Source organism: Enhydra lutris, unplaced genomic scaffold (assembly GCF_002288905.1).
Source record: "Enhydra lutris kenyoni isolate GAN:26980312 unplaced genomic scaffold, ASM228890v2 scaffoldscaffold2, whole genome shotgun sequence".
Classification (NCBI taxonomy): Eukaryota; Metazoa; Chordata; class Mammalia; order Carnivora; family Mustelidae; genus Enhydra; species Enhydra lutris.
Window position 1 is genome coordinate 16,196,952 of NW_019154086.1, and position 14,808 is coordinate 16,211,759.

General features: G+C 35.2%; 1 protein-coding gene across 1 annotated transcript in view; it reads right to left on the bottom strand.

Annotated features, from left to right (window-relative positions):
• Nucleotides 1–14,808, bottom strand: part of LOC111148153 (N-acetylated alpha-linked acidic dipeptidase like 2) — a 1,315,835-nt gene that overhangs the window by 1,076,195 nt on the left and 224,832 nt on the right. Inside the window, exon 2 of the mRNA XM_022504603.1 lies at nucleotides 11,186–11,294. The gene's annotated coding sequence lies outside the window, so the exon portion shown is untranslated. The remainder of the gene's footprint in view (nucleotides 1–11,185; nucleotides 11,295–14,808) is intronic.

Below are 14,808 nucleotides of genomic sequence, written 5' to 3' on the forward strand. Positions count from 1 at the left end.
CAGTGAAGCAACGCAACACAAAATCCTAACTTTAAGAAGTCTGCTCCACTGAGGGACATCACTCCAGAGGCTAAGTCGGGGTGGAGCCCTCATGGGGACAGTGTGGTCTCAGGACCTGCAGGGTCACAGAAGGATTGGGATGTCTGAGTGTAGCAGAGCTTGCAGATATCAGAGCAGGAAAGCCAGCTACAGAGACAGAGCCAAGGAGTGAGCTCTCAGCTCAGGGTTACCTTAAACTGTGGTCCATGGCACAGTCAGACCACTGCTCTTTGAGCAGGGACCCCAAAAGTGGCAGTTCCAGGGAGACCCACCTTCATCCACCAGAAGAGCAAAGCAGCAGGAATCTGCTGGGTTTGGAAACTCCAAATGGGGCTATGTGACAGACACAGAAATGCCCAGTCACAGGATGGATGAGCTCGGAGCACAGCTGGAGACCGGGGAGATGAGAGTGGTTGACAGCCTTTCTATGAGGACACACTGAGGAGTGGGGCCCCAAGTTCTTGGCTCCTCCAGGCTAGAGACTGGAAAGGTGCCATTTACATTCCCATCCTCCAGAGCTCTACAGAAAGCATTCAGGGAACAAAAGCTCCCAAGAGCGAACCCAGGCAGATTATTTAGCCTGGCCCCTGGCAAGGGTGGTACAATTTGGCCTTGGACAAAGACATTTGAAAATCATAGCAACAGGCCCCTCCCCCAGAAGATCAGCAAGAACATCCAGCCAAGACCAAGCTCACTGATCAAGGAGAACAGTGGAATTCCAGAGGAGGAGAAAGCAAAGCATGGAATTCATGGCTTTCTCCCCATGATTATTTAGTTTTGCAAAGTTAGTTAAATTTTTAAAATTTTTTTTTCTTCTAATTTTTTAACTTTTCCTCTTTTAACATTCTTTAACTAGTTTATCTTAACAATTCCTTTAGAAAAAAAAAATCTTTTTAAACCTTCATAATTATAGTCAGTTTATCCTTCATTGTACCTAACTTTATTTTTTGTATACATATAGGGTTTTTTCTTCTAAACCATTTTTGAATACAATTTCTTCTAATAGATCAAAATATACCCTAAATCTAGCACAGAGCTTTATTCTAGTGTCAAGCCTGAGCAAATTCTCTCCACATTCTTTTTCTATCTTTTTCCAACCAACTTCTCTTATCAATTCGTTTTTTAGAATTTTTTTTTATATTTTCATCTTTACAGTCATATTCCATCCCTTCATCATGTTTACCCCTATTTTTGTATATATATGTTTTTCTTTCTTTAAAATTTTGGGAGGTAGTTTCTCCTAAAAGACCAAAATACACCCAAAATCAAGTGGGTGGCTCTGTTCTACTCACCAAATATATATACATATATTTTTTTAAATTTTTCTTAATTTTTTTTTTAATTTCTTTTTACCCACTTTCTTCTCCTCCCAAATTGGGGTCTCTTTGCATTTGGTTAGCGTACATTTTTCTGGGGTCTTGCCACCCTTATAGTATTTTATTCCCTCATTCATATATTCTTATCTGGATAAAATGACAAGGCGGAAAAAATCACCACAAAAAAAAAGAACAAGAGGCAGTACCAAAGGCTAGGGACCTAACTAATACAGACATTGGTACCATGTCAGATCTATAGTTCAGAATGATGATTCTCAAGGTACTAGCTGGGCAGGAAAAAGGCATGGAAGATATCAGAGAAACTCCGTCTGGAGAAATAAAAGCCCTTTCTGGAGAAATAAAAGAAATAAAATCTAACAAAGTTGAAATTAAAAAAAAAAAACTATTAATGAGGTTTAATACAAAATAGAGGCTCCTACTGCTAGGATAAATGAGGCAGAAGAGAGAATTAGTGATATAGAAGACCAAATGACAGAGAATAAAGAAGCTGAGCAGAAGAGAGACAAACAATTACTGGACCATGAGGGGAGAATTCAAGAGATAACTGACACCATAAGACAAAAAATATTAAAATAATTGGGATTCCAGAAGAAGAGAAAAGAGAGGGGGATAGGAAGGTAAATTGGAGCAAATTATTGTAAAGAATTTTCCTAATATGGCAAAGGGAACAAACATTGAAATCCAGGAGGCACAGAGAACCCCCTCAAAATCAATAAGAATAGGTCCACACCCCTTCAGTAAAACTGACAGGTCTCAGTGACAAAGAGAAAATCCTGAAAGCAGCCTGGGACAAGAAGTCTGTAACAAATAATGGTAAAAAATATTAGATTAGCAGCAGACTTATGCACAGAGACCTGGCAGGCCAGAAAGAACTGGCATGATATATTCAGAGCACTAAATGAGAAAAACATGCAGCCAAGAATGCTATACCCAGCTACACTATCACTGAAAATAGAAGGAGAGATAAAAAGCTTCCAGGACAAACAAAAACTAAAAGAATTTGCAAACACTAAACCAGCCCTACAGGAAATATTGAAAGGGGTCCTCTAAGCAAAGAGACAGCCTGAAAGTAACAGACCAGAAAGGAACAGAGACAATACACAGTAAAAGTCACCTTACAGGCAATACAATGGCACTAAATTCATAACTTTCAATAGTTTTGCTGATTCTAAATGGGCTAAATGCTCCAACCAAAAGACACGGGGTATCAGAATGGATTAAAAAAAAAAAAAAACAAAAAAACATCAATACGTTGTTTACAACAAACTCATTCTAGAACCAAAGACATCTCCAGATTGAAAGTGAGGGGTGGAAAACAATTTACCATGCTAATGGACGTCAAAAGAAAGCTGGGGTGGCAATCCTTATAGCAGATATATTAGATTTTTAAGCCAAAGACTATAATAAGAGATGAGGAAGGACACTATATCATACTCAAAGGGGCTGTCCAACAACAAGATCTAACAAATTTAAATATCTTTGCCCCTAACACGGGAGCAGCCAACTACAGAAACCAATTAACAACAAAATCAAAGAAACACATCGACAATAATACAACAATTGTAGGGGACTTTAACACCCCCCCTCTCACTGAAATGCACAGTTCATGCAAGCAAAAGATCAACAAGGAAACAAAGGCCTTAAACGACACACTGGACCAGATGGACATCACAGATATAGTCAGAACATTCCATCCAGAGCATCAGAATATACATTCTTCTCTAGTTCACATGGACTATTCTCCAGAATAGATCACAACCTGGGTCACAAATCAGGTCTCAATTGATAGCAGATCAAGACTGGGATCATTCCCTGCATATTTTCAGACCACAATGCTTTGAAACTAGAATTCAACAACAAGAGGGAAGTTGGAAAGAACCCAAATACATGGAGGCTAAAGAGCATCCTACTAAAGAATGAATGGGTCAATGAGGACATTAAAGAAGAATTGGAAAAATTCATGGAAACAAATGAAAATGAAAACACAACTGTTCAAAATCTGTGGGACACAGCAAAGGCAGTCCTGAGAGGAAAATATATAGCGGTACAAGCCTTTCTGAAGAAACAAGAAAGGTCCCAGGTACACAACCTAACCCTACACCTAAAGGAGCTGGAGAAAGAACAGCAAAGAAAGCCTAACCCCAGCAGGAGAAGAGAAATCATAAAGATCAGAGCAGAAATCAATGAAGTAGAAACAAACAAAACAAACAAACAAACAAACAAACAAAAACCAGTAGAACAAATCAGCAAAACTAGGAGCTGGTTCTTTGAAAGAATTAATAAGATTGATAACCCCCTGGCCAGACTTACCAAAAAGAAAAGAGAAAGGACCCAAATAAATAAAAACATGAATGAAAGAGGAGAGATCACAACCAACACCAAGGAAATACAAACAATTATAAGAACATATTATAAGCAACTATATGCCAGCAAATGTGACAATCCGGAAGAAATGGATGCATTCCTTAGAGACATATAAACTACCAAAACTGTACCAGGAAGAAATAGAAAACCTGAACAGACCCATAACCAGTAAGGTGATTGGCAGTCATCAAAAATCTCCCAACAAACAAGAGCCCAGGGCCAGACGGCTTCCCAGGGGGATTCTACCAAACATTTAAAGAAGAATTAATACCTATTCTCCTGAAGTTGTTCCAAAAAATTGAAATGGAAGGGAAACTTCCAATCTCATTTTACGAGGCCAGCATCACCTTGATCCCAAAACCAGACAAACACCCCATCAAAAAGGAGAATTATAGACCAATATCCTTGATGAACCCAAATGTGAAAATTCTCACCAAAATATTAGCCAATAGGACCCTACAGTACACTAAAAAGGATTATTCACCACAACCAAGTGGGATTTATTCCTGGGCTGCAAGGGTGGTTCGACATCTGCAAGTCAATCAGTGTGATATGATACATTAATAAAAGAAAGAACAAGAGCCATATGATACTCTCAATAGAGGCTGAAAAAACATTGGACAAAGTACAGTATCCCTTCTCGATCAAAATTCTTCAAAGTGTAGGGATAAAGGGTACATACCTCAATATCATCCAAGCCATGTATGAAAACCAACAGAAAATATCATTCTCAATGGAGAAAAACTGAGAACTTTTCTGCTAAGGTCAGGAACATGGCAGGGATGTCTCCTATCACTACTGCTATTCAACATAGTACTAGAAGACTTAGCCTCAGCAATCAGACAACAAAAAGAAACAAAAGGCATCTGAATTGGCAAATAAGAAGCCAAACTCTCACTCTTTGCAGATGGAATGATACTTTATGTGGATAACCCAAAAGACTCCACTTCAAAACTACTAGAACTCATACAGGAATTCAGTAAAGTGTCAGGATATAAAATCAATGTATAGATATCAGTTGCATTTCTACACATCAACAGTGAGACAGAATAAAGAGAAATTAAGGAGTTGATCCTATTTACAATTGCACCCAAAACCATAAGATACCTAGGAATAAATCTAACTAAAGATGCAAAGAATCTGTACTCAGATTAAGAAGTTAGGAAAGACAGATGCTGGCGAGGATGCGGAGAAAGGGGAACCCTCCTACACTGCTGGTGGGAATGCAAGCTGGAGCAACCATTTGGAAAACAGCATGGAGGTTCTTCAAAGTTGAGCTCTATTTTCAAAGTTGAAAATAGAGCTACCCTATGACCCAGCATTCGCACTACTGGGTATTTACCCTAAAGATACAAATGTAGTGATCCAAAGGGGCACGTGCACCCAAATGCTTATAGCAGCAATGTCCACAATAGCCAAACTATGGAAAGAACCTACATGTACATCAACAGAAGAATGGATAAAGAAGAAGTGGCATATATATATATAAATACACACACACACACACAAATACACCCACAATATAATACTATGCAGCCATAAAAAGAAATGAAATCTTGCCATTTGCAATGATGTGGATGGAACTAGAGGGTAATATGCTGAGTGAAGTAAGTCAATCAGAGAAAGACAATTATCATATGATCTCCCTGGTAAGAGGAATTTGAGAGGCAAAGTGTCAGGTTTGGGGGGTAGGGAAGGAAAAAATGGAACAAGATAGGTTCGGGAGGGAGATAAGCCATATGAGGCTCTTAATATCACAAAACAAACTGAGGGTTGCCGGGGGGAGGGGAGTAGGGACAGGGTGTTTGGATTATGGACATTGGGGAGGGTATGTGCTATGATGAGTGCTGTGAAGTGTGTAAGCCTGATAATTCACAGACCAGTACCCCTGGGACTAATAGTACATTATATGTTAATTTAAAAAATAGCAATTATGTAACAGAAAAGTAAATAAAAAATAATATATAACTTCATGTAAATACCCATTTTCCATATTTGAATGTTAAGGTAATAATACACATGCATGTAATTCTTATACTATATTGGCTGTTTTGGACTAGCATGGTATGGCTGCTTCAGTTAATCACCCTTGTATTTGATCTGAAGCCAAAGAGATTGATCTAGGGTAGAAGTACTTGAGTGTTAAAAAACAAAACAAAACAATACAAAACAATATTCCTACCTTTGTGCTACTTTTTACATGCTCACATTACCTTAGCTTAGTCTATTGTAATTATTTGTATCCTCAATAAACAGTGAACATCCTGATTATATTACTATATCATAATTAACTTTGTTCCTCTAGTACCCAAGATAGTAACTGAAATACAAAATAGGCTCACCAAAAATATTTCTATGAAATTATCTTTGAAAAATTTTAGAGAATAATTTCTTTTCTAAATGTTAATATGCTGGGACGCCTGGCTGGCTCAGTCAGTTAAGCTGCTGCCTTCGGCTCAGGTCGACGCCAGGGTCCTAGAGTCTCACATTGGGCTCCTTGCTCGTCAGGGAACCTGCTTTTCTCTCCAGCTCTGCCAGCCACTCTGCCTACTTGTGTGCGCTCTCTCTCTCTCTCTCTGACAAATAAATTAAATCTTCAAAAATAAATAAGTAAATAAATATTAATATGCTACACATTTTATATATAAAGAAGAGAATAACTTTTGCAGGTTACAAACAACCTTTCATTTAAAGGGTGAACATTTGGCTTAAAAAAAGAAAATCAGTTTTAGAATTATTTTTCTTGGAAATGTAAATATAAAAAGATGTTTCAAGGACAAGAAAACACTTAATATATACACAAGTATGAAATTTATACCATGTAAGTTAACAAGAAACTTCCTTCAGTTAAATAAGAAAATGAAGCCATTTGTGTAAGATATTTTTCAGCATCAAGTACTAAATGAATTGCTACTAAGCTGATTAATACGGTTAAAAGTTGGTATCTTTGAAATTTACTTCAAAAACTATATGCAAAAAGCTTTTAAAAAACTTATGAAATTAGGCAAGAAATATTTAACAATTGATTTATCTGTATAAAAATAAAAAGTGGGGCACCTGCGTGGCTCAACTGGTTGATGACCCAATTCTTGATTTCAGCTCCGGTCATGCTCTCAGGGTTCCAATGTTGAGCCCCACATCAGGCTCAGAGGTCAGCACAAAGTTGTCTTGTCCCTCTCCCTCTGCTCCCTCCCCTGCTTGAGTGCATGCATCCTCTCTCAAATAAATTGTATTAAATTATATTAAATTAAATAAAGAATTAAAAGTTAATAATTTGAGGTCTTCCCCTTTAAAATATCACTTAGCTCTTAATGGTTGACTTCTTATTCCCTACATGAATATTGTCATTTTCTATTTCTTTAGAAAGGAAGCTATTTCAAGTGAGTACTGAGAGAAATGCATTTGTAAAGAAAATATAAAAAAGTAATATAACTTCAGCTTTAAGGATAGACTCTAATACAAAAGTTATTTTTATTAGTAATAGTACAATAAAATTTAACTATTTGTAATATTTAAAATATTTTATAAATTATGTATTAGTTAAGTATATGATGATATAGCTCAAACAAAAATTTTTACTGATTAAAATGTACTTTATAAGAAATAGACTACAAATCTTTTCTTAACAAAGCTGATCTCATGCTGAGATTAACTAGAAAACCATTGTTTAGATGAAATTACATTGTAGCTATGGGAGTAGTTAAGGACAGATCAGGACAAGTTCAAGGTGCCATCAGCGCTCTTCCCTATCTCTCTCATTTAAGGACTTAGAGCATTGGTAAGATTCTATATAAACCCACTGGGTTAGAAATGCAAAGCTACTGAGTGTGATAAGGCTATTTATGATACTAGGTTTTATTTTTACATATATATGCTTCTGTTAGGTCATTTAACTGTCCCATTTTATTATTATTATTATTTTTAGTCTTGTAGCCTAAGCAAAGGCTGCCTCTTAAGAAAAGTAAGAGAGTAAATTCTGGAACAAATCACATTTATTAAACAGTTTAGTGAGAACCTTCTCAAGAAAAATAAAGAGTGTGATAATTGCATGTACTTTGGTTTACAGAGACCCAGGAAGGGGTGTCAAACCTCAGGAAGCATAAAAATGCCTTTAACAGGCACCAGCATCCAGCCACTCACTAATGCGTGATTTGTAATTACTTTTGTAGTTTGTCACTCTTTAACACAATCAAATCTAATTGACCAGAAAATTTTGGTTAGATTGTACTAAGCTATGGCTAAATTTTTACTGTTATTATTCTGGTTTCTTTGTGAACATCTCAACTTTACTGCATCATTAAACCTTAAATTAGATTTTGATAATAAGAATCAAAATTTTTTCAAACAACTCCAGTATTCACACAGGAGCTACAGTATTCTTAAATCCACTGTCATTTTTTTTTTTATTTAATTCATACCCATTTTTTCTGGGCTATTAAAAACAATGGCACTTTAATTTTAATTAAACACTTCATTTGAAAGCCTTGCATAACAAATGTCAAATGCTAAAGGTGAACTTATGCTGAGTATCAAAGCCTTTGGTCGCATGAAAGGAATTAAAATCTGAGAGTTCTTAGTTTCAGAACCACTGATGAGGTATGCATACAAGAAGGGTGGCAATTAACGATCTCAATTTAGAGTTTTCATTACTTTGTTTTAATGTTGGGAATCAGTGATCTAAGCAATAGAATGGACATTCTTGTCATTAATTCTATAAACCTAGAAAGACAATAAAGGAATAATTGAGTTTATTGTCTAAACATCTACTTTGTCCATATATACTCTATGTGTTACTAAAGCACCGAAGATAAACATTCATGATTTTATTCATAAACATGTATGAGTATATTCATTAAAGAGAAAAAAGAAAATTTTTAATCACGCTGGTAATTTTTAAATGCCTCTCTAAAACAAGATGATAGGATGTGAGATAGCATCATTAGAAAACCTCTTTGTTTGGGTTACCCTAAATTATATCTGCTAATGTTTTTACTTATATGTTTATTCTTATTTTCCACAATACCTGGAGCCTTCATCAGAGGATATCATGAATGTTTGGGGGTAAAAAAAGATCTTATACTTTTAATGTCAGATTGGGTCAGTCAAGGAACAGATCTAACCAGTTCTAATCCATTTGAGTATTACAGTCTAAGTACTTCAGGTTTGACTTGGCTATCAAAGAAATGAACACTAAATACTTAAAATCATTACAACATGGCTGGATTATAACATCTAATAAAAATTTTAAACATTATTTCAGGATATAGATCTTAAAGACAGTAACAGTTTGTACTAACACTTGGAAAAAATTAGCTGAAAGACATAATCATGCCTCACACAATATATCCATTCTCAAAATTAATCATACATGAAGTAACTTGAATGGATCTACAAATGCATATGATCCTGAAATGAAAAGCTCTACAAGTAATACAGAAAGAAAAAACTATTAGAAGATTCCAACTAAAGGTATAAAAATTCTGGTTTCTTCTAATTCTCCCTTGGTCACTGAGATAACACACATGGCTCCCCACAGTCATGGGTTCAATTTTCTTGTAGACTTAAATTCTGATTTAAATTGAGCCAAAGAGAATAGATAAGACCTCCAGAGTATATTGACTTGGCCCACTTCCCATCTTCCACTAGGCTTGCTGCCTAATTGTCATTAGCATCTGATACAATGTACTTATTTTCTCAGCTAAAATATAGATTTAAAAGTCAGTAAAGGTGATAAAAAGAAATAAATGTATGCCATTGCTGTAAAAAGGAAAATACAAAAGGAGCAAAAACTGATGGATCTAGAAAATTATGTTAGAAAATATAATTTAACTACAACTTTAATTTTTCCATATAAAATAACATTTGTTTTAAAATATTCATTAAAGTATTAATCAAAAGAGAATACAACTTCAAAACACTCCTTAAAGAATATGGAACTAGTCACAAATAGGTTGTAAGACTCTCTTTTAGATGCACACATAATTTTTTTAGTGAAAATACCCACTAGGAGAGAAGTTGTTAACCAGTAATTTATAGGCTAGGTTTTATTCTTGGACTACAGTAAAAGATTCAAAATTCTCATTCCAGGTCAATTGATTAAAAAACAAAACAAAACAAAACAAAACAGCAACAACAATAACAAAAAACACCTCAGAAAATTAAACTGTTGAATCATTTAGCTATTTTAAGGTCAAATCACTTTTTCTCCTAATTCTAACATACAATTAAAGGGGAAATTCAAACTGAAAACTTTTTATTTTACTTATCTTCAGTTACTTAAAAAGGAACACATATAGAGCTCAGCAGATGCTAGACAATTTCTAAGTGTTTTACATAGTCACAAAATTTTACAACCATCTATTGAATTGGAATGACCTTAGATTTTATTCAATACAGTGGCCAGATTTAATTCCCCTCTTGCTTTCCCCTCTCCCACACCACACAATTTACTTCTTTGTCCAGCTTTAAAACGTTGGAATCTGAATGGCTTTATGAGGGCAAAGCCTCCTTCCCCACAGGCAACAATTCCTTACTGTCTCACACCCATAGACTTCATACATTTGCATTAAATGCCTGACCTCAAGACATATGAATCTGTCACCTTTCCCTGATTTAATCTGACCCCTTCAAATTCAGGCCTATGGGAATACTCAGAAGGTTAAATGATTTGTCCAAGTTCTTAAAGTATGTTGGTAGCCGTGCTGGGTCTTCTCAGAACTCCTAGCTCTTGGTCCTGTGGTGCCTTTTGGGTCTTTGTATCACCTGTGCCATGTTAAGTTTCCTGCATAGTAAGCCTGAACCAGCATTTGAACATTAATTGTGCTAGCGCTTTGCAGAAAAGCATTTCAATTACACACTAGCATCATCCCCTCAAAGTAAGAGTATTCCAGGAAGAACAATAAACCCTCTTTAAACATATATTAAAACTCTAACACCTAACTGGAAGTTCACAGACTGTATGTGACCCCATACAGACACATGTTCCAAAAAGTTAACTTGTATAAACTTGAAATAAATAAGTAATGCAAAGCCATGCTGAATCATGGCACAAACTGCATTGTTGTCATTTTTTAGTAAAATCAGTGGGTCAATTTAAACTAAAAGAGAGACAGAGAGACTAATTTGATTACTTACAATAACATTTATAGTTGTATAAAAATGATTTGATACTACAAAGGCAAGAAAATTGCACCAATTTGAACAACCACAATGGAATTAAAATATTTAGATAATGATATCCGGAGAAAAGGATTCAAGTCCATGAAATAAACAAATGAACAGAAATTGAAATACGTAAGAATTTGACACAGAAAAATGCTCATTCCTTTTTTTTTAAATCAAAATTAGCAACTATTGGCACATAACAGATACATGCCAAGTCATCTTATTAAAAACTGACTCAAGAGTAAAAGTCTTACAGTCTAATTAAAGTAATTAGGTCTTACTTCAATTGAATGATCCTTGTGCAACCAGAGGGTCTTTGTAGGCTACAGGACTCTGACAAGTTGAACCCAGGGCTCTTCATCCAGGTCCCCAACAGTCAAAGCTCATTTCCTGTTCATAAATCAAAAAACAGAGGTGATCAGTTTAAATTGGGAGCTATATTAGATAATTTATCTGTTGGCGCCTGAATTTCATTCTTTAGTTAATGATTTTTAGAGTTCTTTTTATTGTAAGCAGCCTGAAATCATTTGTTCTTTTTTGCAAGAATGTATAGACATTAAAAACAAAACAAAACGAAACAAAAAAACAGCATTTAAAGGACAAGTGTACTTTACCAATCACACAAATACTCTTCTCTCTTGCTTTCATTTCTCTGTGTTTACATTTATGCCTTAATTTAGCTAGCCTAAATGGCATATTTTCTTTATGCCATGTACTACCAAACACAATAAACAAATACACAAGAAAACAAATACCTGGACACAAACGGACTTCTTACATCTTTGGGGAGAAAGGGTTAACCAAAGAAATAAATGTGTAGTAGAAACAGTAGAAACAGTAGAAACTGAAAGCCCGGCTCTTCCACTGAACACCTGTGTGACTTTGGGTAATTTCTATAACTCTTTACTAATTTCTTCACTTAAAATTTGGGTGAAAATAGGTAATTTGAAGAACTATTGTCAAAGTAAAGACACTGTGTGCAATGTGCCTAGCACACTGCCTAACACATACTAGGTGCTCAATAATGGAAATAAAGTATTTCAGGAGATTGATGGACTTTCCCTATTACTTTATATTTCCTAATGCTAAGATTGGATATTCTGTATTTTGTATTTATGGGCTGTGATATTAATTATGCCATAATAATAGAGCTGTTTAACCTTCTTCCCCTATTTTTTAGATTTTTATTTTAGCTTTGCAATATCTGAAAACTACAGTGTTTTTATCCTCCTTTTAAAATTATTCCCCCAAAATAAATTATTTATTTTCCTCAAAGTCAACTTGCAGTATTATTTACTTTCTCTTCACTTTCCTAATTTTTTTTTCCCACATTTCAAAATCATACATCTCCCTTACGTTTTACATAATAGGAAATCAAGTGTCATAAAGTATTCAACTACCACCATACAGGATAAAATAAAATTTCTGTATTTGTATCTTAAATTCCTTCTGCTTTCAGGGAAAAATGCTTCAGGCAGTTTCTGTAGATTTATCCAATTCTGAAGTCTCATCCAACTCTTTTTTTCTTTTCTCACCAATTTCAGAGCTTCTTGATAATAGTAACCTAACTTGGTCAATACAGAAATGATAAGCTCTTTGGACCCACTTATTATCAAATAAAGTCCATGGCTCAAGATTAGTGACATCACATCATCAGTACAAACACATATGCACACATGTACAAATGCACACAGATTTTCAGGATATTTCAGAGTATCTCATCTGTAGGAAATAAAAGGGATATGAAATGAGGAAGACTGAAGATAACTACTCAATTCTCGATTTTTACTTAAAAGTGCCTCAATAGTCTACCCATGGGCAAGGCTGTGCAAGCAATCAATTATTGTCTTAGTACAAATGTAGGCTTCTGCTCTACCTTAACATTAAAAATGGAGAAGCCATTTTAAAAATGGTATTGGCACACTCACAGAGACTTGGGTTTTCAAGCTACAAATCACAGGAACTCTAAGTCACACAGGAATTTGCCCCTCCCCTTTCTCTTGGTATCTAACTAGATAAAAATAGCATGCTGTCATCTGCATCCCTACATTTGATTAAAAAATCAAACGGTGTAGAATGGTTTAGATACTGAAAAGTCATAGTTCATCTTGTCTAACATAATATCTTTGATCATTCCTGGCTTTTTTAAACCACAAATTCAGGATTCTATTTACTAAATGAAATAAAATTGAGTTTCATGTATTGAAATGCATTATTCAGGATGTGATTTTCTCAGGTTCTTAGGGAAACCTGCCTGAATTAGCTCCTTGTGGATCTTTCAAATATCATCTAAAGTCAAAACACCGAAATTAGAAGGAAGCTTAGAGATCATCTCATTCAAACACTCACACCATACCTATCATCAGCTCTACTAAATGTTTTATTTGATAATATACTCTACCTGGACCTTACATCCAGTGTTTTAGGAATAAATTTCAGAAATAGAGAGCTCCGTTTGCCCAAGGAGTTTTTTTTTTTTCTTTATACAGAGTATCAAATAGCATATACTTTTATCACAAAGACAAAACAGTACAACTACCTCGAATTTGTCCTTAGTTCTCATCATGGCTTGATAAAAACACAATACACTTATTTGGATTTTAGTAAGCACAACATAAAAAAAAACAAAGCAAAAAACAAACAAAAACCCAACACACACTATTCTCCATCTTAGCAAAGTTTCTGTGAGATTATCAGTAACAATTGCTTTTTTACATGGTTATCATTTTACTAGCTTATGGAGGATGACTTTTCCTAAAAGCTTCAAGCCACTCTGATCAAGAACAAAAATTCCCAATGTCAATCATAAATTTCATTTTCAGTTTAACACCCATTGAAAGCCCACCATGAGCTAAGACTACCAACTCCAAATACTTGTAGATGGCTTTGGGATTCTTTAATATCTTGATCCACCAGAGATACTTGAAGGCAAGGACTATGCATTGGTTAATTATGTCCCTAGGACCTATCACTATGCCAGTATAGAGAGTATGCACAATAAATGTTAGTTAAATGGCATCTGTGATTCTTAACATTTCTAAACCTTTCCATATCACAAATCTCCTTGATGTCCTTTGGGAGAATACAGTGTTTCCTTCATACCTTTTCTCTTTTGGCCTTCCTTTCTGAGACATTTATTTTGTTCTCTTTTGCCTAGTTTCTAATCATTCTCCAAGATTCACCTATATCATGAAATCTATTCCAGCTTAGGCATTTAAATTGTCTCAAGACTATACTACACTAATCTAATCTTTGAAAAAAGTAGAAAAATCAGATTTATACTTCTTATATATCCCCCAGAGTTCCCAGCTCAAAGCTGGACATGGAGTTGCTGGCTACTGTACAGGATACAGATATCTTGTGAGCTAGGAAAGGTACAAGTTACTTGTTGATGAATTAGATCAGGGATTGGCAAACTATAGGCCATGGGCCATGTTTTGTAAATGAAATTATATTGCAACACATCCACATCCATTGTTTCTGTGTTGTCTATGGCTGCTTTCCTACTATAACAGCAGAGTTCAGTTGTTGCAACAGAGACTATATATCCCACAAGCCTATAATATTTACCATCTGCTCCATTACAGAATATGCTTGCCGATCAGCATATTAGTTCAGTGGTTCTCCAGCATGGGCCCAAGAAGAGATCTGGTCCATTCACAGCCTTTAAGCTCTGTGGGTAGACATTACCCTAGAACCCAATTCTTTAAGTGTGATCCCAAGACTAGAAGTTCCCAACATCACTTGGGAACTGGTCAGAAATGTAAAATCTTAGGCCCTATCAGATTCTGGATTAGAAACTCTGAAGGAAGAGACAATAATCTCTGTTTTTAACCAGCTCTCCAAATGATTCTAATGTCTGCTCCAATTTGGGAACTACAGATTAGATAAAAAGAGAAGTATT